This window comes from Pristiophorus japonicus, chromosome 3 (assembly GCF_044704955.1).
Source record: "Pristiophorus japonicus isolate sPriJap1 chromosome 3, sPriJap1.hap1, whole genome shotgun sequence".
Classification (NCBI taxonomy): Eukaryota; Metazoa; Chordata; class Chondrichthyes; family Pristiophoridae; genus Pristiophorus; species Pristiophorus japonicus.
Genome location: NC_091979.1, coordinates 309,914,644 through 309,941,039, shown reverse-complemented (window position 1 = coordinate 309,941,039; position 26,396 = coordinate 309,914,644). Strand labels below are relative to the sequence as shown.

Sequence of the window (26,396 nt, the reverse complement as noted above, 5' to 3'; positions counted from 1 at the left end):
CCTCAACTCCACCTTCTCACACTAATCTCATATCCCTTAATTCCCTTAGTCCCTAAAAAAATTACCAACCTCTAGCTTGAATATACTTAATGACTGAGCATCCACAGCTCTCAGGGGTAGAGAATGCCAAAGATTCACAAATGCTGTGAGTGCAGAAATTTCTCCTTATCTCAGTCCTAGATGGCTGACCCCTTATTTTGAGACTGTGACCCCTTGTTCTAGATTCCCCATCCAGGGGAAACATTTTCTGAGCATTAACCCTGTCAAGCTGTGTCATTGAATAAATTTAAGACAGAGATAGGCAGTTTCTTAACCAATAAGGGAATAAGGGATTATGGGGAGCGGGCAGGGAAGTAGACCTGAGTCCATGATTGGATCAGCCATGATCATATTAAATGACTGAGCAGGCTCAAGGGGCTGTATGGCCTATTCCGGCTCCTATTTCTTATGTTCTTATGTTCTGAAGCCCCTTAAGAATTTTATGTTTCAATTAGATCACTTCTCATTCTTCTAAACTCCAGGGAATATAGGGTCTACTCAATCTCTCCTCATAGGGCATGATAAACAATGGCAGCAGCATGCTATCAACATAGAAACATAGAAACATAGAAAATAGGTGCAGGAGCAGGCCATTCAGCCCTTTTAGCCTGCACCGCCATTCAATGAGTTCATGGCTGAACATGAAACTTCAGTACCCCATTCCTGCTTTCTCGCCATAACCCTTGATCCCCCGAGTAGTAAGGACTACATCTAACTCCCTTTTGAATATATTTAGTGAATTGGCCTCAACTACTTTCTGTGGTAGAGAATTCCACAGGTTCACCACTCTCTGGGTGAAGAAGTTTCTCCTCATCTCGGTCCTAAATGGCTTACCCCTTATCCTCAGACTGTGACCCCTGGTTCTGGACTTCCCCAACATTGGGAACATTCTTCCTGCATCTAACCTGTCTAAACCCGTCAGAATTGTAAACGTTTCCATGAGGTCCCCTCTCATTCTTCTGAACTCCAGTGAATACAAGCCCAGTTGATCCAGTCTTTCTTGATAGGTCAGTCCCACCATCCCGGGAATCAGTCTGGTGAATCTTCACTGCACTCCCTCAATAGCAAGAATGTCCTTCCTCAAGTTAGGAGACCAAAACTGTACACAATACTCCAGGTGTGGCCTCACCAAGGCCCTGTACAACTGTAGCAACACCTCCCTGCCCCTGTACTCAAATCCCCTCGCTATGAAGGCCAACATGCCATTTGCTTTCTTAACCGCCTGCTGTACCTGCATGCCAACCTTCAATGACTGATGTACAATGACACCCAGGTCTCGTTGCACCTCCCCTTTTCCTAATCTGTCACCATTCAGATAAAAGTCTGTCTCTCTGTTTTTACCACCAAAGTGGATAACCTCACATTTATCCACATTATACTTCATCTGCCATGCATTTGCCCACTCACCTAACCTATCCAAGTCACTCTGCAGCCTAATAGCAGCCTCCTCGCAGCTCACACTGCCACCCAACTTAGTGTCATCCGCAAATTTGGAGATACTGCATTTAATCCCCTCATCTAAATCATTAATGTACAATGTAAACAGCTGGGGCCCCAGCACAGAACCTTGCGGCACCCCACTAGTCACTGCCTGCCATTCTGAAAAGTACCCGTTTACTTCTACTCTTTGCTTCCTGTCTGCCAACCAGTTCTCAATCCACGTCAGCACACTACCCCCAATCCCATGTGCTTTCACTTTGCACATTAATCTCTTGTGTGGGACCTTGTCGAAAGCCTTCTGAAAGTCCAAATATACCACAGAGCTAAGCAATCCCACAACCAACAGATCAGATCAAAGCTCTGCAGTCCTGCCACATCCAGTCATGAATGCTGGTGGACAATTAAACAATTAATGAGATGAGATGGCTCCATGAACATTGGATCCTCAACAATGGTGGAGCCAGTACCTGAGTGCAAAAGACAAGACTGAAGCATTCGTAACCACCTTCAGCCTGAAGTGCTGAGTGGATGATCCATCTCAGCCACCTCCTGTCATCTCTATCAATACAGATATCTGTCTTCAGCCAATTCAATTCCCTCTACATGATATCAAGAAATGGCTGAGTGCACTGGATACCGCAACAGCTATGGGCCCTGACAACAACCCAGCTCTAGTGCTGAAGATTTTGCTCCAGAACTAGCTGTGCCTCTAGCCAAGCTGTTCCAGTACAGCTACAACACTAGCATCTACACAAAAAAAGTTACAAATTGCCCGGGTATGAAAAGCAGGATAAATCCAATCTGGCCAATTACCGCCCCATCAGTCTACTCTCAATCATCAGCAAAGTGATGAAAGAGTTTGTCGATAGTGCTATCCAGTGGCACTTATTCACCAGTAACCTGCTCACTGATACTCAGTTTGGGTCTTGCTCGGACCTCATTACAGCCTTAGTCCAAGCATGAACAAAAGAGCTGAATTCCAGAGGTGAGAGCAACTGCCCTTGACATAAAGGGAGCATTTAACCAAGTGTAGCATCAAGGAGCCCGAGCAAAATTGAAGTCAATAGGAGTCGGGGGAAAACTCTCCACTGGCTGGAGTCATACCTAGCACAAAGGAAGATGGTTGTGGTGATTGGAGGCCAATCAACTCAGCCCTATGACATCTCTTCAGAAGTTCCTCAGGGCAGTGTCCTCGACCCAACCATCTTCAGCTGATTCATCAATGACCTTCCCTTCATCATAAGGTCAGAAGTGGGGATGTTCGCTGATGATTGCAGTCTTCAGTTCCATTCACATTTCCTCAGATAGTGAAGACTTCTGTGGCCGTATGCAGCATAACCTGGACAACATTCAGCCTTGGGCTGATAAGTGGCAAGTAACATTCGTGTCACACAAGTGCCAGGCAATGACAATCTCCAACAAGAGAGTATCTAACCACCTCTCCTTGATATTCAATGGCATTACCATCGCCAACATTCTGGGGTCACCATTGACCAGAAACTTAACTGGACCAGCCAAATAAATACTGTGGCTATAGGGCAGGTCAGAGGTTGGGTATTCTGTGGTGAGTGACTCACATCCTAACTCTTCCCGTCTTTCCACCACCTACAAGCCACAAGTCAGTAGTGTGGTGAAATATTCTCCACTTGCCTGAATGAGTGCAGCTCCAACAACAGTCAAGACGCCCGACACCAACCAGGACAGAGCAGCCCGGTTTATCGGCAACCCATCTACCACTGTAAACATTTGCTCCCTGCACCACCGGCACACCATGGCTGCAGTGTGTACAACTTACAAGATGCATTGCAGAAACTTACCAAGGCTTCTTCGGCAGCACCTCCCAAACCTGCGACCTCTACCACCTAGAAGGACAAGGGCAGCAGGTGCATGGGAACACCATCACCTCCAAGTTCCCCTCTAAGTTACACACCATCCTGACTTGGAAATAAATGGCCATTCTTTCATCATCGCTGGGTCAAAATCCTGGAACTCGTTACCGGACAGCACAGTGATACAGGTAGAACGTCCGAAATCCAGAAACTTCAGGACCGAGGCCATTCCGGATTTCGGGTATTAGCGGATTTTGGAATGTCTTTCCGACGTCCCGAGTCAGGAAACACCGGGATCAAGGTAGGTAGAGCAGGGGACGGAGGGATCGGGCAGCCGAGATAAGGGAAGAGGGGTCGGGTGGCTGAAGTAAGGGAGGTGGGGGGGGGGGTCGGACGGCCGAGTTGGGGGGAGGTCGGGCAGCCGGAAGTTGGGCGGCTGAGATAAGGGAAGTGGCGGGGGGAGGGTCGGACGGCCGGAGGTTGGGTGGCCGAGGCAGGGGAGGGAGGAGATCGGGCGGCTGAGGTGGGGGGAGGTCGGGCGGCGGAGGTCGGAGGGAGTTCGGGCGGCCGAGGCGGGGGGAGTCCGGATTTCGGAACGTTTTCCGGTTTCCGGACAATCCCGCCACGGATCGGCTCGGTGTCCAGATTCCGGAACATTCCAAATTTCGCAACTCCAGATTTCGGACGCTGAACCTGTAGTACCTTCACCACACGGATGCGGTGGTTCAAGAAAGCAGCTCACCACCACTTTCTCAAGAGCAATTAGGGATGGGCAATAAATGCTGGCCTTGTCAGTGACGCCCACATCCCAAGAATGAATAATTTTTTTACATGGAGTTCCGAGTTTATATATCAGCTAAAGTTATGTCGAGGCTTCCATATAAAGTGCATTAACATTTCAATGGGAAATGTTAAAATTTGGTTGGTAAATTAAAGGATAAAAATAATCTCATAATAATATTTGTAGGTTAAAGTTTAGGAATGAATGAAACCTCATCTTGTATTAAAAAAACTAGAATCCTGAACTTCCTTCATTTGGAGGCGATTAAATTACACAATATGGGCAGGTAGGGGAGGGATCTGAGATGGAACCCAGTTTTGCTGAGATCCCCCCCTTTTCCCACCCGCCAACATTTAGGAACGGGAATATTAGAGTACCATGCAATTAAGGAATCTACATAAAACAAAGTATGTTCCTCCATTTGTGCTGCAACAACATTGGGTCAAGTGACACCAGTGCATCCCGAGTGTTCTGCATTAGCAAGGACTCAGGAGGGGGCGACTTAAATTTTAAAATGTCAGTTTCCCGAAATAAATCAATTGGAAACTCGCCTCCAATTCCTGCATCATCTCGGGCCAGTGGTGCCACCCCACATATGTAAAGACTGGATTTTGTTGCTAACTCCTCCCTTTGTGCTTCTCACAGTTGGGGTGGATACCCCTGTTGCACTATTTCTAGTACAGGCACCCACCAGGGGCTGGGCAGAGTTTCGCCTTGCAACAGATCCACCACCAAAAACATGCTAAAGGAATTTCACGACTCAGGTTCCCATCAAAAAAAAGTACTGTTTCCTGAGGTGCCAGTAAATACAGACAATTCTCTTTTGCTAACCCAGAACATAACATTGACGCTTGAAACATGGTTGCTGCTGCTTTCATGGCTCGAAGCTCCCATTGAGCTCACTGACAACATACCCCTGATGGATTCAAACTGACTGACCTCTTGCTGAAAAATAGCTGACCCTTTTTTTTAAGATACCTGAAAATAAAGTGAATTAAAAATAGATAGTTCTCATAACTAGATTTAGATGCAAGATATTCACGTAATTAAAATGGGCGTTTGCCCACACAAGTGCAGCTGGCAAACAAACATGTACAGTAAACAGCCCAGCAGCAAGATTGTAATTGAATGGATTGGCTTTTGTCTGAGAAAGCACAAGAAGCCACAGATGGAGAAGCATTCTCTGCAGCTTACAGAAATAGCCAGTGGTTTAAAAAAAATGTATCCCCGTGTGTGCTGTAACCAGCAAGAAATAATCCAATAAATAATCTTTTCTTGCTGGTCACAGCATAAACAAGATTAAGGCTTCATTTTTGTCGCAGTCTATTTGCAAATACTTTCCCTGAAGGTCAGGAACCCTCCCTTGAATTTCAGATCTGAATAACTTATGCAGGGACTATGGTAATTGTATATAAAATTAGAATTTTGCATCAACACTGAGAGGAAGCTAAATGTCTGTTGAGTATGTTCTCACAATGTCCAATGCACAGAATGTACAGTGGACTGCTGCACAATCATATACAATTTATCTCTGCATTTGAGTTTTAGAGAGTTTGGGTCCATATTTTATACCTTTCAACTTATCATGGTGTAATGTCTTCGGATGCTCTGATAATGACCCCACGAGACAATGTGTAGTGCTTGAATTGTAGTGACCTGAGTCCATTTAATGTAACTCCAGAGGGAGGATCACACATGGTGGCCTGCCTTTTATACGAGGCCTGGCACACCTGTACAGGTAACCTACAAGTCTCCCACTGCAGTGCCCTCTGGTGGCACACCTTGTAACAGTACAAGCAGTAACCATGAAGGATACATGACATCACTCTCTCCCAAGTCCTTAGTGCAAATCGCCTTTGCATTGACTGTGCTCTGGGCTTAGCTCTATCTGGTTGACCCTTGGAGGGTCATTTCCATCTTGGGTGAGTCGGTGGTGTTTCGTTGGCAGTAGAGATGCTGGTGGTTTCTGTTTGTGTGTCCATGACCACTCCATTCTCTTCCCGCCCCCCCACATACAGATTGTGAAGTTGGCTCATTACATTCATATACATTCAAGTCCAAATAAAAAATTTGCATTTACAGTATTACATTCGTGGTACCACAGTGAGGCAAGTACATTTGAACGGTGAGGTACACACTTGAAATATACTTGGAGTCAGTGCTGGGGTCAGCACCGGTGCATGAGGACAAACTGGTGCCAGAACTGCTGGATGGTGTCCAGGTAGTCTGGTGGTGGCGCGGTGCCCAGTGCTGGCAGTGGGAACCTGGTTGGCTCAAGTGCCTGCTCTTGGGGCTTTTGCCATTGCTCCTAGTGTCGGGCAGGTTCACAGATGCCTGTGACCTCCCTGTCCTCTCCTTGCACCCCGGGTCGCTGCTGCTCCCTGAGGAGCAATCGACTAGCCGTGCACAGGGAACTGCTGACTCGCTTCCTTGGGCGTTATTTGGTTTGGAATTCTGGCTGGTCCTGGTCCCATTTGGGAGAACCGTTGCGGGTGACCCTTCATTCCCGGGTGTGGCCTTGGTGGCGATGGGGTCAGGGGGCTGCACCTTGGCGCAGTCTGCTCTTTCAGGCTCATGGCGGTTGGTGCCATCAGGTGTCTGAGAGGTGGAACCGATCGGGGGCAGGGTATCAATACCGGTGCCTTTGCTCTCCTGAGATCGTTTCCTCTGCAGCTTGTATATATTGGCTGCTTGCGGCCACACTCTGTGGTGCATCACTCTGGTCCCAGGGACACAGGCTGTAGCATTGGGTAGCTCGCTGGACCTGTGTGCTCCTGATGGATGTTTGCTCGCTGCATTGACTGTATGCAGTTGAAATCCTACATAGCAGAACTTAAAGAAGGGTAACTTTAAAGGTATGAGGCGTGGATTGGCTCGGACAGATTGGCGAATGATACTTAAGGGGTTGACAGTGGATGGGCAATGGCAGACATTTAGAGATCGCATGGATGAACTACAACAATTGTACATCCCTGTCTGGCGTAAAAATAAAAAAGGGAAGGTGGCTCAACCGTGGCTATCAAGGGAAATCAGGGATAGTATTAAAGCCAAGGAAGTGGCATACAAATTGGTCAGAAATAGCAGCGAACCCGGGGACTGGGAGAAATTTAGAACTCAGCAGAGGAGGACAAAGGGTTTGATTAGGGCAGGGAAAATGGAGTACGAGAGGAAGCTTGCAGGGAACATTAAAATGGACTGCAAAAACTTCTATAGATATGTAAAGAGAAAAGGGTTAATAAAGACAAAGGTAGGTCCCCTGCAGTCAGAATCAGGGGAAGTCATAACAGGGAACAAAGAAATGGCAGACCAATTGAACAAGTACTTTGATTCGGTATTCACTAAGGAGGACACAAACAACCTTCCGGATATAAAAGGGGTCAGAGGGTCTCGTAAGAAGGAGGAACTGAGGGAAATCCTTATTAGTCGGGAAATTGTGTTGGGGAAATTGATGGGATTGAAGGCCGATAAATCCCCAGAGCCTGGTGGTCTGCATCCCAGAGTACTTAAGGAGGTGGCCTTGGAAATAGCGGATGCATTGACAGTCATTTTCCAACATTCTATAGACTCTGGATCAGTTCCTATGGAGTGGAGGGTAGCCAATGTAACCCCACTTTTTAAAAAAGGATGGAGAGAGAAAACAGTGAATTATAGACCGGTCAGCTTGACATCGGTAGTGGGTAAAATGATGGAATCAATTATTAAGGATGTCATAGCAGCGCATTTGGAAAGAGGTGACATGTTGGTCTAAGTCAGCATGGATTTGTGAAAGGGAAATCATGCTTGACAAATCTTCTGGAATTTTTGAGGATGTTTCCAGTAGAGTGGACAAGGGAGGACCAGTTGAAGTGGTATATTTGGACTTTCAGAAGGCTTTCAACAAGGTCCCACACAAGAGATTAATGTGCAAAGTTAAAGCACATTGGATTGGGGGTAGTGTGCTGACGTGGATTGAGAACTGGTTGGCAGACAGGAAGCAAAGAGTAGGAGTAAATGGATACTTTTCAGAATGGCAGGCAGTGACTAGTGGGGTACCGCAAGGTTCTGTGTTGGGGCCCCAGCTGTTTACATTGTACATTAATTATTTAGACGAGGGGATTAAATGTAGTATCTCCAAATTTGCGGATGACACTAAGTTGGGTGGCAGTGTAGCTGTGAGGAGGATGCTATGAGGCTGCAGAGTGACTTGGATAGGTTAGGTGAGTGGGCAAATGCATGGCAGATGAAGTATAATGTGGATAAATGTGAGGTTATCCACTTTGTTGGTAAAAACAGAGAGACAGACTATTATCTGAATGGTGATAGATTAGGAAAAGGGGAGGTGCAACGAGACCTGGGTGTCATGATACATCAGTCATTGAAGGTTGGCATGCAGGTACAGCAGGTAGTTAAGAAAGCAAATGGCATGTTGGCCTTCATAGCGAGGGGATTTGAGTAGAGGGGCGGGAAGGTGTTACTACAGTTGTACAGGGCCTTGGTGAGGCCACACCTGGAGTATTGTGTACAGTTTTGGTCTCCTAACTTGAGGAAGGACGTTCTTGCTATTGAGGGAGTGCAGTGAAGGTTCACCAGACTGATTCCCGGGATGGCGGGACTGGCATATCAAGAAAGACTGGATCAACTGGGCTTGTATTCACTGGAGTTCAGAAGAATGAGAGGGGATCTCATAGAAACGTTTAAAATTCTGACGGGTTTAGACAGGTTAGATGCAGGAAGAATGTTCCCAATGAACCAGGTGTCACAGTCTAAGGATAAGGGGTCAGCCATTTAGGACCGAGATGAGGAGAAACTTCTTCACCCAGAGAGTGGTGAACCTGTGGAATTCTCTACCACAGAAAGTTGTTGAGGCCAATTCACTAAATATATTCAAAAAGGAGTTAGATGAAGTCCTTACTACTAGGGGGATCAAGGGGTATGGCGAGAAAGCAGGAATGGGGTACTGAAGTTGCATGTTCAGCCATGAACTCATTGAATGGCGGTGCAGGCTCGAAGGGCCGAATGGCCTACTCCTGCCCCTATTTTCTATGTTTCTATGTTTCTAACTGGCGATTACGGCGGGCCCTATTGGTTACCGCAAAAACCAGTTGCAGATATTGGTGACCGTGGCAGGACGAAAAGTTGTGGATTAGATATGGAAAGTTTGGAGGGGAAGAGGTCCGAAATGGAGGACAGAATTTCCTCCTTCATGTTTACAAAATTTAACGTTTCTCAGCAATGGGTGCTGGAGATGTTGTGCTCTGAGAGTCCCCAGGATCGGGCCGCAGAGTGGACAGGTAGCAAAGAGAAAATGAATTGGCTCCTGTATCTGTAGAAGCAAGTTCAACTGCTCAAGGAGCAGGTTGAAAAGCTCAAAAACGAGCTAAACGAGTCTGAAGACAGGTCAGACGCAAGGGGGATTGTCGGAAGTAGACTAATGGAAGAGATGCGCGAGGAAGGACAGGAAAGACGCGCGCAGGAAGAGACCTCCCGTGATATGGGCGAAACACCTGCAGTGCTAGGTTAAGGAGGCCAGGTTAAATGAGCAGGCCCGACAGGAGGAGAACGCAAGATTAACGAGAGCTGACAGTTTGGAGGGTCAGCTAAAATAGCTCATAGGTTAGCTCGATGTAGGGGCTATGAAGACTCTGATCACGGTCCCTGCGAAGAAAGGATTAAAAAATTGACCCAAGCCTTGTCTGGGGCTAGAGGCATGGCCTGTTTAATGGCACCAGGGGAAACCCAGGTGGGGTGGGACGAGGCGCTTGAGGAAGCAGTGGATAAGGTTCAAGACAGGGAAGTCTCACTGGCGCCGGAAACGCCTGACCCTGACTAGAACACGCCCAGCCTGAGTACCTGCGTCCGCTCACATGTGATGAGTGGGGCAGGCCCTGTGTTCAGATGGGGGTGGAGACGGTGCAGGGGACATACTTGGTGGACACCGGAGCTTCCAGCATGGTGGTCCATTCGAAGGACCCGACCAATTCACCCTGGTCTAACAAGGTCCCATTTAGCCTAATGGGATTCACAGGGAACAAGGAAGCGGGGGGGCAATGTCCAACCCCCTGAGAATAGAGCTATGGTCCCTCTGCACCACGTGGAAGTGCGTGCTAATGAAATGGGAGTCCTTGGGGCTGATTTCACGTTGGCCAACCGAATCATCGTGGACCTGAGGAATCACTGTCTGTGGGGGGGCAGTGGTCTCGGACAAGACAGAGGAGTAATCCCAGAGATAAGGAAGAAGGGGGAAGTGTATGCACCATGAAACCCAAAGGGAGTTACGACCTGGAACAGTTGGTTAGTAGCGTCCCAGCCTAGTACCAGGCGGATGTACAGGACAACCTCGCCGCATTCGCCACCCATAAACACGATTGTGGCAGGGTAACCGGGGTAGAGGTCTGGGTGCAAGGGGACCCCATGTCGAGGCCGCAAAGACAGTATAGTTTCCCCCGGGAGGCAGAAGCCGACTTGGAGACGGCACTGGAATCCTTGGTAAAACAGGGGTTGTTGAGATCAATAGCCACCCACGTGAACTCACCACTCTGGCCGGTCAAGAAACCCAACCAGTCGTGGAGGGCCACTGTGGACTATCGGGTCCTCAATAAGAACATCCCAGCCTGCATGCCCAGTCACAGCTGTCGCCGATCTGATAGGGAGCATTCCAGCAACCACAACCACATTCACGGTGCTGGATATCTCCAATGGGTTTGGGTCGATTCCCCTCAGATGGGAAGACCAATACAAGATTGCATTCACTTTTAAAGGGCGGCAGTACATATAGACATGCCTTCCCTGGGGGGTTCCACAACAGCCCCTTCATATTCCACCAATGCATGGCGGATGCATTAAAAGGCTTCAGCCGACCCCATCAGTTAATTCAGTATTTGGACGACCTGCTTTTGTTCTCCGCGGAGAGGGAGGAGCACGGGCCACTGCTGGATGCGCTGCTAAAGCTGTTGCAGGAGGCGGGGATTCAAGGTCAACCCCAAAAAAGCCCAGATCGGCCAGGAGGAAGTCAAATTCCTCGGGCTGACCGTAAGTGTCATGTATCCTACATGGTTACTGCTTGTACCATTACAATGTGTGCCACCTGTAGGTTACCTGTACAGGTGTGCCAGGCCTAGTATAAAAGGCAGGCCACCAGGTGTGATCCTCACTCTGGAGTTACGTTAAATGGACTGAGGTGACTATAGTTCAAGCACAACACACTGTCTCGTGGAGTCATTATTAGAGCACCTGAAGACATAACAGTAAGGGCTGGTGAAAGGGCCATAGACGAGGAAGGCAGTAGAAGGAGCTACCAGCCACCAAGAATGTAACGGGGGTAAGTTCTTTCCTGGGACTCACAGGGTACTGCCGGGACTTCATAGAGGGTTACGCAGTCACGGCAGCCCCTCTACTTCGGCTCCTCCACAAGGGAGTTGAGTGGGAGTGGGATCAGGAAGTGTTCACTCGCTTCAAAGGAAATGTGCAGATGGCACCCGCACTAGGAGCCATCAACGGTGGGGAAGAATTTTTTTTTAGAGGTAGCAGCCAGCGGGGATAGCTTGAGCGCGGTGTTGCTCCAGGCGTGGCATGGCAAGCTACGGCCGGTGGTCTACTCGTCTAGGGTTCTCACCGAGGGATATTCCAACTGCGAAAGGCACCTTCTAGCCATGCATTGGGCCGTAAAATGCTCTCGGCTTTTTATGGGTTCATCCCAAACAGTTCCCTTGACCCACCACACACCCACTCAGATGCTGCTGGGCGAGAGAATCAAAGATGGGACGTTGAGCAGTGCCCGCATTGCTCGTTGGGCATTACTGCTCTCACAGTTGAACTTGAGAGTGCAGGGGTTGACCGAGCCAAAGCTAGCAGTCAACATGGTTTACCCAGGGACGGCCCACACGTGTACGATAGATAGAAGGGGTGTGGGATGTAGATGAAGGATTCAGAGCCGGGATACACCCGATGGGCTGGGACATTTACTTGGACGGGTCCAGGTCGGTCGTAAAGGGGGAGCGCCTCACCGGGTGCAGAATGTATGAACCTACAGCTAAAATAGCGAAGGCCATTAAACTCCCCAACACCCTGAGCGCTCAGCACGCCGAACTGGCGGCAGTGACATAATTGGTCACCCACCCTGACGAGTTCCCCACCCCCGACACCATTTGCTCAGACTCTTATGTTCATGTGCAATTCATGCATGGAATACTTGGCAATCTGGGCCAGGCGCGGATTCAAGTCCACAGATGGGAAGCCCCCAGCTACAGCGTTACTGCCTAGGTAAAACTTTGGAGGCCACAGGCACCCGGGGGGAATACTATATTCACAAAGTTAAGGCCCACTCTAAAACAAAGCCCAGAGTGGGAGGGCAGCCAACGAGCAGACGAGCTGGCCAAACAGGGGGCTCGGGAAGGAATATTTTGGGATCCACGCGAAGCAGGTCCAATGGCAGCGATCCGGGACACTGGAGGGAAACAGGGGGTAGCCTTGGCCCTGGACTTAAAGCAAGTCCAAGCCCAGGATCCTGTCCTTAAGGCTGTTCTGGTAAAGAGAGAGAATGGGGAGTCCATAGAAGGTCCGTTCGGGGCAGCGGACATTAGTATCAAAGTGGGGATGCTTTTCAAAGGGGATTGGTGGTTAGTTCCAGCGCAGCACCAAGAGGAATTCCTCCAGTTGGCCCATGGAGGCACGGGGGCCCAGGGGCGGGACACCCAGGGCCGGAAACGCTCTGGCAAAGGGTAGAGGAGGCATGGTGGCGGCCCCAATTAGGGAGGATATCCGAGCTTTCGGTGCAAATTGTTTGGTGAGCGCAGCCAATAACTCCGATCTGCAATGCAGTAAAACTCCCATAGGACGCACCAGCAAGGTAGAGGGGCCATGGCAGTTCCTGCAGGTCGATTTCATCGGACCACTACTCACCACTAAAGCCGGTAACAATTACTGCTTAGTCCTGGTGGATGTATTTCAAGTGGGTGGAAGCCTTCCCCTGCCGAGCAGCCACGGCACTAGCAACAGCTAGAATCCTGCTGAGGGAAGTGGAGTCTGAACAAGGGAGCCATTTCACGGGGCAGGTAATACAGGCCACCTTAAAACTCTTGGGGATCCAAAGGAAGTGGCATGTGACTCACAACCCCGAGTCATCGGGGATTGTGGAGCGCATGAACCGGACACTAAAAGAAAGGCTGAGGAAGGAGAAAAGCCCATTCCCGCAGAACTGGGATGAGGTCTTGCCTCTGGTATTAATGGGTGTCTGGGCCAGCCCCTCCAGAAGCACTGGGTACTCCCCATACGAGCTCATGACTGGGAGGGTTATGCACACCCCAACCCATGTGTTGGCGCCGGTCCTCACCGAAGCGCAGGTCAGGGAGGGTTTGTCCAGAATCTGTTTGTAACATGAAAACAGATTCACTGGCAGGCAGCCAGTAACCTGGGGAGCCAGCATCGGGAAAATCGGTTGCTGCTAGAATCCCAGAGGACCCACGAGTGGAAGGTGGGAGACCAGGTAATAGTCAGGAACTGTGCCCAAGTGGGGGCATTTGAGCCACTGTACATGGGGCTTTATAATATCGTAGATAAGGCGAGCCCCATGGTAAAACTCCCGAAACGCACAAAATGGTTTCATATAAAGCAGTTCAAGTTTTTTAACCCCAAGGAGGGGAAAACAAAGACAAAGAGGCACCAGGACACGATCATGAGCCTAGTGGACGCGGGTCTTCCTCCCATGGTGTGGGAAGATGATGACCCGGGGGACGGAGCGGTAAGGAGAAGCAGTCGGGTCCCACGGCCTAGGGTGCCGTGGAAGCCTCCTTACTCGCCGACCGCGAGCTGCAAGAGGCCCCGATGGGAGAGATCTTAAATGGGACAGGGCTCGTTAATGCGGCAGGGAACACTGTAAATATCTTGTAAATAACCAAAATCAGATCCGTGGAGAAAAACCCTCTCACAGAATGGAAGCGTTTTGCTTTTGTTTTAGCAGGAAACCAAGAGGAGATCGGAGGAACAAAGGGGATATGGTCAACAAATTTATCGTACTTCTATTCCGAATGATGATCGGGACTGGCAGCATGGAAAGAGGAGACACCGAGGTGTCCATCCTCTATGGCTGCACAGGAGGGAACGGGCATACCATGACACAGGGGGATAGGACAGGGGACACGGACAAAATGAGGGAAGGTGGCCAGCGTGGCTGGGATTAAACTCAACTCAGTACTCCGGCAGCGAGGGTTTCACGTATGGAGAAGCTTCCATTCCGTGTCCCATGCTGCAGGTCACGGCCACACGGGTTAGGGTGACTGAGGGGAAGCGCGTCTGTCCAAGGTGTGAGGGACACATTCCCTTGGAACGGTGGTGGTGGTTGAGGAAGTTGGGCCTGACCAAGTGTAACCGATCCGCGGACTGGGAGAGACTGGGGGACGACACGTACCGACACATTACGGGGACAAAGTGGGGAGTGGAAGTGTGCTGGAACAAGTGGTGGAAAGAGGAACAGGGAATTTACGTGTGTATGTGGGGGTAGGAACGGGTCTGCCCAACGGGGGTGTTGATTGCCTTGTTACGGCGATGGCAGGATTCCGGGGCCAGGATTGGATGGGATCGGAGCATGGACTCCTGCATGATCCCAGACCCTCCCAACAGAGTAAGTTCCACGGAACTGGTAGCACAGTTCCACTGGTACAGGAAACACCACACCAGGACCAAGGAATGGGTTAGTGTTAGTCCCAACCGGCAAGATCTTGTACCAAGACGTTCCCTACGAAGTCACGTCGGTCATTTTAAATTTAACCCGGGTACAGCTGCCCCGCTGCTGTTCGGCAGAAACGGAAAAATTATATGAGGCCCTGCTGAAGGAAATGTTCCAACAATTTTATGAATTAAGTTACAGGAACGTGAATCAGGAAAGTCTGTATGATTTAACTGTAAGCCATTGCGTTGGTTCGGGGAGCTAGAGATGGGGGTATTTAATGATGCGATTCCAGCCTTCAGCATGGGCACATCCATTATCAGCATCATCGGCAGGCCCTCGAATCGAGGATGACTTGCTTCCACATCAGAAACACAGGTGTTTCAATGATGGACCTAAAATTCCAGGTACGAACTAAATCTTGAAGGGTGGAGGATGCCTGTGCGTGGATTTTTTTTAACGTGTGGTGACCGTTGCACACCAGCCACCACACGGGCTTGACAGAGCGAGGTCTTGGTCCAGTGGCAAGCATTAACCAGGACGACTGGAGACCAGCTCTGCTGCACGGACCTAGTGCACACACATGTCGCAGTGTGGGCTGGCCCGGGCTGCCCCGGGCCCTCGCCTCTGCTGGGCCCCGAACTCTCGCCTCTCCTGGGCCCCGATCACGCCCCTCGACATTCTCTTGCCGCTTCTTCAGTACCGGCCCACACTCCAATCACCGACCTGGATCTTGGTGACGTCACTCTTCACTGCCGTTGCTCTGCTGCTCCAGCACGTGCTGCTCCATGGCTAATGAAATGAATCGAGATGGCGGAGCGCCGAACCTGCCTTCCTGCACAAAGATGGCCACCGTTAGCCTGGGCCTGTGACCGGGAAAGCCTCAAAGCTGCAACCGCCGATATTCTGGTTGTTATTCCGGGCTTGCGGCGGTCACTAGTTGTTTATAAAGCCTTCCCGGTGACCTGTTGGCCCATTGCTCCCCTCGCTGCTGCTGAAAAGGAGCGCTTCTGCGGAGCACATGTTCTGTGTGTCTCGTCCGCCATCACACTCATCGCGCATATCAACAGTATGAACGAAGAACAGTATGTACCAGTGGAACTGTGCTACCAAAACGTTGCAGATGCAGGTGAACACCTTAAGGGACCATCTGCGAAAGATACTGGGGGAGGGTAATGAGCTAGAGGGGTCGGAGTTACAGGAAGATTAGGCTATGATTATACATTTAAAGGAAGTCATAGCCGAGCTGGAGGCACATGCTCAGACAATCAATAGTTTGATCAGGGAGGATCAGAATGCCTCGGCGCAGGCAGCAAAAAACGATGCATGTGTGTTGTACGGTGCGTGGCTGCTGAATGAAGGGCGCAGTAATTTGGAGGACCTACAGTAAGGTCGCGTCCCTTTGTGGGTCAGCAAGCGGCACCTCACCGTGCTCAGACCGTACGAAAATTTTATGAGCCCGTGCCAACTCCGACTGGTCTCAGAGGCATACCTGGTTCCAGTTGACTGTGGCCGGTCCAACCACACTGTAATGGGGATTGTACTCCAGATGCTGGAAAGGGACGGGTCACCGCGGCCTGCATCGGTATACCGAGTAGAGAAGATTGGCGTCCTAAGAGACGGGGTGCACGTGCGACATCGTGGGGCCCCAGCGTTTGTTGTAAAGTGGGAGCACGCCATGACCGGCACTGACCTCAATGGATGCTAGAGCAGGGGCGCGCACGTGGTGTTGTGTCCCCCGCATTTGAATGCGTTTAATCGGCCGGTGTGTGGGTTTGAATCAGAGGGTGTGGAGCTCATTAATTGTACCATGGAGGCGATGGCCCAAAGCCACGTTTCACCCCAGGTAGCATATGCGGGCAGAGGGACGTACTGTGTCACAACAAGCGTGGGCTAGTATTGGGTACGCAACGATACATGGGGCCCGATCACCGATAAGACTTTCTGCTACAAATCCCACACGGAAGTTCAGGTGGCTCAAGAGCGCATCATTCCCATTTCAGAGCCCACCACGGTACACTGCACGATGAATGATACTGTTAAGTATCGAATAACTCCACGAGGCTAAGTACGGTGAGCTAGTTCAGTCATGACCTTACTCCAGTTTATTTATTCTCAAAGCGAGGATTCAACATGGCTGCCAACATTATATACACGCCTTGCACGTGTCTGCCAGTGACCATTAGGACTCCGACAGTCACGCCCTCTGGTGGCAGGTAAAACCCAGTTAACATACATAACAGATCTGCAACAATACATAACACGGTTCGGGTATGAAATTCCTCCTCTGCCCGAACACCTCACAAAATTAATAAAGGAAGTTGAACTCTCCCAAAAGCATTTCTATACCCTCGAGCAACAGAAGAGGAAAACGGGCGATGAGATAAAGGAACTGGTTTCTCCGCCATGGTGGAACATTTGTCTGAATATCGAGATTCTGCCAAGGATCCATGTGGTTTCTCACACGATTGTAGTAGTTCAATGTGTGTTCGTGTTTTATCTTCTCCGGTTGTCATGCAGAAAGAAAAGTAAAACACTGCGAAACAGGTGGCAAGCATTGATTAAATAATAGCCCGGAGTTGACTGTCTGTATATATACCTGTAACTGTGATGTTATTTATTGTATAAAGTGAGAGATACAGGACCCTGGGGTAAAATGTACAGTTTGGTTGGGACATACAGTGCGCCTCTCGCAGCAGAAGACGTCGGAACTTTTGATGATATTTCTGTTTGGAAAAAGTTGAAATATCAAAGGGGCCTGTAGCAGCATGCGCGTACCGCATGGATTTTTAGATATACCCTTATTAAAAATTGGACAGGCTGATTGGGGGAAGCATTGGAAAAACCAGGTTGCATTGATATGGTAACGGACTGTCCTTGGGAACAATGGCCTGAGAGGCCCACTCCCAAGGCATGGATAACGAGGTTAGCGACTCACTGTATCTGGGAAGATGAACTCGTTAAGTTAAGTCGGCTGGGAGATCGAAACGAGATCGAAGCCATCACCGACCATTAAGGAGATTAAAACATATCAAGAAAACATCAAACCTGAAGCACCTTTTGTTACCACGGAGGCCGGCGGGAAGAGGCCACAAAGGACTTGAGTGGATGACCCATCCAAACCTGGGAGGAAGCCTGGAAACCATGCCCCGAGACCCTGCGTCCATTAAACACAGACAGCGGTGTGTGTATTGGAGGGGTATATCAGAGAGCTGTTTTGGACAGCTCTCTCTCTCTCTTCCTCCTGCCTTCACCACAACGGAACGTCAAGAGGAGCTGAGCCTTGCTCTTCGAACCCAGACGGACTTCGACTCAGACTGGGACTCGCGTACCGCAAGGCCGGTGAGGAATCAGGTAGCCAAGACGTACGGGAAGAAGCTGCAAGCAAGATCAAGGGTAATCTAGGTGAGCATTGCCAAGCCTACACCCCCACAAGATCAGTTAGCTGGGAAATGGGGTGTCTGTATGTTCTTACCAAACCAGAGGGGGTTTAGTGTTGGAAGGGTCCGGTGAGAGTTCAGTTCACAGGGGGGGGGGGGGGTTGGTCGTGGTAAGTCAGCACGACAGGGGGTTGTTAGACAAGCCAGGGTTGTGCTGTTGTTAACTGTACTGTTGTGTACACACTGCTTGTACTGTATACGAGTGGGGTGGTTTTGTTAACCTTAATAAACACTGTACGGGTGAGCCTGAAAACGCTGTCCGTGTTTAAATCTGTCCTCAGTAATCCCTATCATCCAGAACTTGTAGTAAGGGGGTTTGCGTGCTCGCTACAGGTGGGGCGAAACCTCTTACAATAACCGGCGATTGCGGCGGAGCCTATTGGTTACCACAAAAACCAGTTTTAGACTGTCTGTCCCACCTGTGACAGACTGTAATTCCTGTATTGGACTGTACAGTCACCTGAGAACTCACTTTTAGAGTGGAAGCAAGTCTTCCTCGATTTCAAGGGACTGCCTATGATGATGAAGATGCGGATATATGAATATTCGTTAAGTTTCTACTGTTTACTGCTCAGTGTAGTTTTCCCCTTAATGGTATCAGATGAATCCAAAGAATGTACATTTAGAAATGTTGCTGTTTTGAGATAATTTTGTACTACTTGCAAAAAGAAAGAAACGCTTGCAGTTATATAGTATCTTCGCGTATTGTTGAAACATTTCAATGAGTTTCACACCCTCAATAGCTGTATGGAGGGCACTGATTGTTACATAGGCAAATGTGGCAGTCTTTCCGTGCCAGCTGAATATTAGTTAAAAAAGATGTACCAACTAACTTGAAAAATGGAGTGATTCTTACATGTTCTTTTATGATTGCTGAACAATAAGACCTTGTGACAGCTATGAGCTGGACAAAAACTGTGTTTTCGCAAGGAAACCATTATGAGTAAGGTCCGTTGACCTCACATGTGACAGAATTGCAAAAACGTTTTTAGTTTTATTCTATCGAGATGTACTTAGTCATCCTATTGTTCATTACTTAATTGATTTTCCTGGCAAACCTTTAGGTTTGATTACAATTATTTTTAAATCTGCAGCGATCAATACTGGGCTCCAAACGTACAATACTGTACTCTGTGTGCTATGTAAAGTTTCAATTTACTTCGTGCTCTTGCCATCTTGTTTCAATGTTGTCACATTGATCTCTGTCCCTGTACAAATCATTTGTAAGGATGGAATCTATCCAAATTTTGTCGTAAATAACTCATATATTCTTCTCTACAAATTATTTATTAAACCATCAATCTGCTGAAAGTACCAAAGCTGCATACAACCTTGCTGCTTGTACTCAGTTTCAGTGTCTTTGCCACACACACACACACACAAAAAAAAATCACATGGCATATTCTGTAAATTAATTGTAATGAATCGATTGTTATTGTGTATTGAATCGGTAGCAGTTAATACAAGTTATAATAACAATGTAAATTATAAATTACAGTTTTACACTCTGAAATATTTTTATTGTTTTGCAAAGAACAGATTATGGATGAAGAAGAAAAATGAAAAAAGAACAACTTTCCCCACCACTTACATGTTCGGTTGATTCACTGGGTTTGTAGTATTGCATGGCGACTATAGGGTATCATACACTGTCCACCCTTTCCTTTCCCTCAACGACCATCTGTCCCACCTGTGACAGATACTGTGGTTCTCGTATTGGACTGTACAGCCACCTAAGAAATCATGCTAAGAGTGGAAGCAAGTCTTCCTCGATTTCGAGGGACTGCCTATGATGATGATGATTATACACTTGTATGCAGAGCTTACTGGGTTAGTCAATAGGATACTTGGATAGTCTTGTGCTTGCAGAGATTGAGGGAAATAATTAGCTGGAGCCGAGGTGAGAGTAAGGGGCATACCTCAGGTTGGATTTCGGCTGACCACCGAGCTATGCAATATGAGCATGATGTCCACTGATTTGGCTATATTCTGGTTTGGCTATATTCAGCATGCTATTTGCTTTGTTAATTGCTGCTACGCAGGGTTGGATATGTTGGAAAGTCCCAATGTTTTTTTCTATAATTATCAAATAACAATTCTGTAGGCTTAGTGCAGCAACATAATGCTCTATCTTATATCCATGAAAGATAGCTAATAGCTATAAATTATGGGGGCCAAATTGCCCCTTTTTAAAGCCTTGTTAGCGCCTTCGGGGGGGCATTAATGGGGCGGAGGAGACTTTTCACCCGGGGGAGTGGGACACTACCGCCTCCCGGGAAATTGCCTGGAACTTAGACCCTTTAACACTTGCGGGGGAAAATGTCAACATCCACTCTCGGGGCGCTCCTTAAAGGGCTGCCATCGTTTTTTGATTGCCAACTCTCAGGTCGGCTCTACGATGGCAGCCCTACCATGATCTGGGCTGCCATCGTGCAGCCTGGCACTCCGTTTTGGGTGCCAGGCTGCAGGCCTGGTCGCCGTTGCCCTAGTGGCCTAGTGAAGGCCATCAGAGGCTGTGCAGAGTGCACAGCCGCTCTCCCCTTTAAACGAAGGGGAGGGCGTGAAGTGCGCCAGTGCCTCAGTAGCGACCCACTAACCACCCACAAAGGAAGTTGAGTGTGTGAGATAGCGCGCCACTTCCTTTGAGGGGTGGTAAGCCCAATTTAGCTGCGGGGGCAGGACTTCTGTTCTGGGCGCAGAAAGTCCCAGCCTCAGTTGGTTACTGCCCCCAATCGGGGCGCAGGCCAATTTTTCACCCTATATCTTTTGCTTATTATCAGTACATTTGTTGAATGACAAAATTCCTTGCCACCCTCAGCTGAGATACTGTGACAAAAAAACAAGATACCAAGTTTGACATAACATGCTGAAGTCCACTGAATTTATAAATCTGTTTGTAACATGAAGTTAATAAAATGAAAGATTAAATGTTAAAAAATATTTGATTGCAGCACAATACTTCATAATTCTTTTAAGATATGTGCCAAAAAATACTAGCTTTGCTAAATATACAAATGAATTTCATATCGGATAAATTACCTTAATTGTACTTCTGTTCAGCATTGCCATTCAGCATTCAGACAATTGCATTATTCAAAACTGCAAAACAAGCACAAAAAGAAGTGTTTTCAATTTATTTTAAAAAGGTTATGATCCAAAATAATCTGTTTCCGGCATTGATCTTTACTGACATTACAGATAAATTGCTATGAGTTTGCTTTCCATTATTATGCACAGTTAGATACCTGCCCAGAAATAGCTTCATATTCAGCATTCTGAAATGTTAAAACTTTGGTTTTTAGTACAAACTCCATAAAATGAAATACATAGATATTAAGCTATTCCTTATTACAGGTGATTAAGTTTACCTAGTTTGGGCCTGGATATTTTTTGAGCTGTATGTCATATACATTTATGCATTTTAGCTGTAGCTGCGCTGTATAATCAATGATATTCATAAGCACGAATTCTATAATCTTGTGCTCCCAATAGGGAACCATGCTCAAAGATTGAAGGTTCAGCAAGACAATGATTACAGAACCTGTGAGTTTTGTATGTATGTGCTTAAATTAGATCGATCAATATATTAGATAGATTGATGCTTTAGATAGATAGCTAGATTAGATAGATATACAGATAGACTTCGTGAAAAATGAAAGGACTACAAGGCTGAAACTCCACTCCCAGAGAAATTGAGGTTGTTATGCTATATTACTGGCATGAACCATACCAGAGGAGCAGGGTAGTAACTGCAACTTTGCCCTTGTGCAGGGAACAAGCCCAATGAGACAAGTAGAATTTCATAGCCAGCAGTTCTAAATTAGAGATATGTGCACATTTAAGGTTACGTGCCTGCGCATGAGGGCAAATATTAACTTCAAACATTTTCAAGCTTAAACATCTATTTCAGGTATTTTTCCACCTGTGGGTGGAGAGCAGTTTCAGCCATAAATTAAGCGACTCTGTGGACAAGTGAAGCAGTGGTACAGCTGAGGTACCTAGGTACTAGGTACAGCCCTAGTTGAGGAATGGCTAGATGGACATGCAGTTGTATGAGGTGGGTACAAGGCACTTCAGTGCACCTGGCAACAGAGTTAAGCAGACTCAATATTGGATACATTTCCCAAGGGACCTAAGAACAGATAAAGAAGATAGAAGACTTTAAAGGAATCTGAAAAGGAAACAGTACCACGCATCTTGTGAACGGCCCAAAGAGTACTCTCCATAAAGCTTTGTCTATTTCACATGTACTCCTCATCTATGTCAAGCCCTCACACAACCTTACAGCTCATTCTTTGTATCTCATGCACACCCATACCTCAGGAAGGATCACCTTCAAAATGCAATGTAGAATTGAAAATCTTGCCACATTCAGATCTTTCAAGACCCGAACAACTCAAGTTATTTTAGAACAACCTAGCTGCCTGATGCACAGCCACACTTGTGACCCATGTTGACATGCAGGTTGTGCACGTGTCTGTCATCGTGCTGGTGCTCTGTTAGCTTCTAACCTATTGAGACAGCTTTTCTGCTGGTACAAACCGCCAACTTTGGGGCACAATCCCAACCTGAAGAACAGCATCCCTCGTCAAGTCTCCTGCGACATGTCAAAGGAGTTATGGCACGGACTTTGGACCATGTGTCTGTGTGAGGTTGGGTTAGTGCCACTCACCTAACATACAAGCAGGCATCCTCTCGAAATCCTCCTTGTCCTCCAGCTCCCAGAAGGCAAGATGTATTCCAAAAAAGAATACTCACCCTACAAACAGTAACAGTTCCTCATTACAGTGAAACACAACCTGACTGATGGGTAATAACAGCGGGGAAAAAGCAGGAACTGAAACTGAAATGTAAAAAAGAACATTTAAATGTTACAAACAAAAATCAGAAAGTAAAAAAAATACAAGAAAAATTACTCATAAGGAGATCGATATTTAAGAGGTGCAGTAAAACACTTCGAGAGGCTCTCAACTTGCTAAGTGCTGCTGTGTGCCTGTTTTCACATTTCTGGAGTCACCCACTGGGATCTGCAGGTCTGAGAAGCCATAAATGAACTAATTGTGAGAAGTTTAGTGAGGCTCACATCGCAGAGGATTGTGATTCTCTTCCATCCCCAGAGCTCCACTGGACAGCACATTTTCAATTAATTTTGCCACTCTGCCTCTGTTCCGCCGTTTCTCACTCCCCTGTGCCCATCGTGAGCTTGCGCTATTAGTGCACAAGAATGACATTTAACCTCACTTTCAGAAAAAGGCACTGCACTCATGAGAGTTGCTTCTTCTTGTTCTGATCATCACTGATGAAGAAATAATTGGAAAATCAAGTTTTTGCCTGGCAATTCTGCTGACCCGATGTTAAGTATGCTGTTTTGCACAAATAGATGGTGAGCCACATGCTCTATGGCTTTTCTGAGCAGGGGACAGATAATTAGGCAAACATACTGACTGCCGCAAAACCTTGGCCAATGCAAGCCCAGCATTTTAATGAGATGGGGTGCAGGGGGCATTCCTAGACCCTTTTATTTTATTCATTCCTGGGATGTAGGCGTCGCTGGCAAGGGCTTCATTTATTGCCCATCCCTAATTGCCCTTGAGAAGGTGGTGGTGAGCCGCCTTCTTGAACCGCTGCAGTCCATGTGGTGAAGGTACTCCCACAGTGCTGTTAAGGAGGGATGTTTGAGGATTTTGACCCAGCGACGATGAAGTCAGGGTGATGAATGACTTGGAGGTGGTGATGTTCCCATGCGCCTGCTGCCCTTGTCCTTCTAGGTGCTCAAGATCGTGGGTTTGGGAGGTGCTGTCGAAGAAGCCTTGGCGAGTTGCTGTAGTGTATCTTGTAGATGGTACACAAAACAGCCATGGTGTGCCACTGGTGGAGGGAATGGATGTTTAAGGTGGTGGATGGGGTACCAATAAAATGGGATGTTTTGTCCTGGATGGTATTGAGCTTCTTGAGTGTTGCTGGAGCTGCACTCATGCAGGCAAGTGGAGAGTATTCCATCACACTCCTGACTTATGCCTTGTAGATGGTGGAAAGGATTTCGGGAGTCAGGAGGCGAGACACTCACCACAGAATAGCCAGCCTCTAACCTGCTCTTCTAGCCTCAGTATTTATGTCGCTGGTCAAGTTCAGTTTCTGGTCAATGGTGACCCTCAGGATGTTGATGGTGGGGGATTTGGCGATAGTAATGGCGTTGAATGTCAAGGGGTGGTGGCTCAAATCTCTCTGGTTAGAGACAATCATTGCCTGGCACTTGTGTGACACGAATGTTACTTGCCATTTATCAGCCGGAGCCTGAATGCTGCATGCTTCATTATCTGCATGGACTGCTTCATTATCTGAGATGTGGAAAGGACTACCTGTGCAATCATCAACGAACATCCCCATGCCTAACCTTATGATGGGAGGAAGGTCAAAGATAAAGCAGCTGAAGCTGGTTGGACTTAGGACACTGCCCTGAGGAACACTTGCAACGCTGTCTGGGGGCTGTGATGATTGGCCTCCAACAACCACAACCATCTTCTGTTGTGCTAGGTCTGACTCCAGCCAGTGGAGAGTTTTCCCCTGATTCTCATTGACTTCAATGTTACGAGGGCAGTCATTCACACCTCACCTTTGGAAGCCGGTGCCTAGGTTGATGTCGGGTGGTCCTTCCGGTTTTATTCTTATTATCTACAATCATTATAATCATTTCAGAGGGCAGTTAAGAGGCAACCAAATTGTTATGGCTCTGGAGTCACCTGTAAGCTAGACCAGATAAGGATGGCAGATTTCCTTCTCGAAAGGACATGAGTGAGCCAGATGGGTTTTTATGACAATAGTTTCATGGCCATCATTACTCGTATTAGCTTTTCATTCCAGATTTATTTTATTAACTGAATTTAAATTCCCGTGGTGGTATTTGAACTCACGTCTCTAGGTCATTAATCCAGGCCTCTGAATTACTGGTCCAGTAACATAACCATTATGCTACCGTACCCATGTTTCTTTTTCGTTACGTCTGCTTGCTGGGCACCCCAGTGCAAGATGCTTTTGGATCCCTGGCATTATTACCTGCCCCACAAATCCCACTGCCTCACTGCCAGAAGACCCTCATGTCAGAAATTGTGACACTTCATTTACTCACCAAAATTTCTCATTGATTTTCAGGCACATGACCTATCTGGGTTGGCTCTACACCTGGAGTTCCCCGGGACATTCAAATGGCTGGGGGAAGGAAAAATGCTCGCACCTGCTTCCTCACAAACTCAGAGCACCTCAGGACATCGAAAATAAAAAAATCGACCCGACCTGTGTAGTACTGAGGGAGTGCTGTATTGTCGGAGGTGTCGTCTTTTGGATGAGATATTAAACCAAGGTCCCATCTACCCTCTCAGATGGACATTAAAAATCCCAATGGAACTTTTTAAAGAACAGGGGATATCCCCTGGTGCACTGGCCAATATTTATCCCTCAAACAACATCACTAAAACTGCTTAATTGGTCATTTATCTCATTGGTGTTTATGGGGCCTTGCTGTGCGCAAATTGGCTGCCGCGTTTTCCTACATTACTTCAGCAACTACATTTCAAAAAGTTCTTCATTGGTTATGAAGTGTTTTGGGATAACCTAAGTTTGTGAAAGATGCTAAATAAATGCAAGTTCTTTATTTTGTTTACAAATCAGTCCATGGCCTTGCCCTGCCCTATCTCTGTAATCTTTTTCAGCCTCATAACCACACAAAGTGTTTGCGCTCCCCAAATTCTGCCTTCTTGAACATCCTCATTATAATGGCTCAACCATCGGTAGCCGTACTTTCAGCTGTTTGGGCCCTAAGCTCTGGAACTCGCTCCCTAAACCTCTCCGCCTCTCTTTCCTCCTTTAAGGCGCTCCTTAAAACCTCTCTCTTCAACCAAGCTTTTGGTTATCTGCCTTAATTTCTTCTTTTGTGGCTCGGTATCAAATTTATCTGTTTTGTCTTGTAACACTGCTGTGAAGCGCCTTGGGACATAGCAACATAGAAACATAGAAAATAGGTGCAGGAGTAGGGCATTTGGCCCTTCGAGCCTACACCACCATTCAATATGATCATGGCTGATCATGCAACTTCAGTACCCCATTCCTGCTTTTTCTCCATACCCCTTGATCCCTTTAGCCGTAAGGGTCACATCTAACTCCCTTTTGAATATATCTAACCAACTGGCCTCAACAACTTTCTGTGGTGGAGAATTCCACAGGTTCACAATTCT

General features: G+C 47.6%; 1 protein-coding gene across 1 annotated transcript in view; it reads right to left on the bottom strand.

Annotated features, from left to right (window-relative positions):
- The window catches only part of pcdh15b (protocadherin-related 15b), a 1,866,923-nt gene that overhangs the window by 1,505,428 nt on the left and 335,099 nt on the right, over positions 1–26,396 (bottom strand). The window contains exon 3 of the mRNA XM_070875055.1: positions 21,208–21,267. The gene's annotated coding sequence lies outside the window, so the exon portion shown is untranslated. The remainder of the gene's footprint in view (positions 1–21,207; positions 21,268–26,396) is intronic.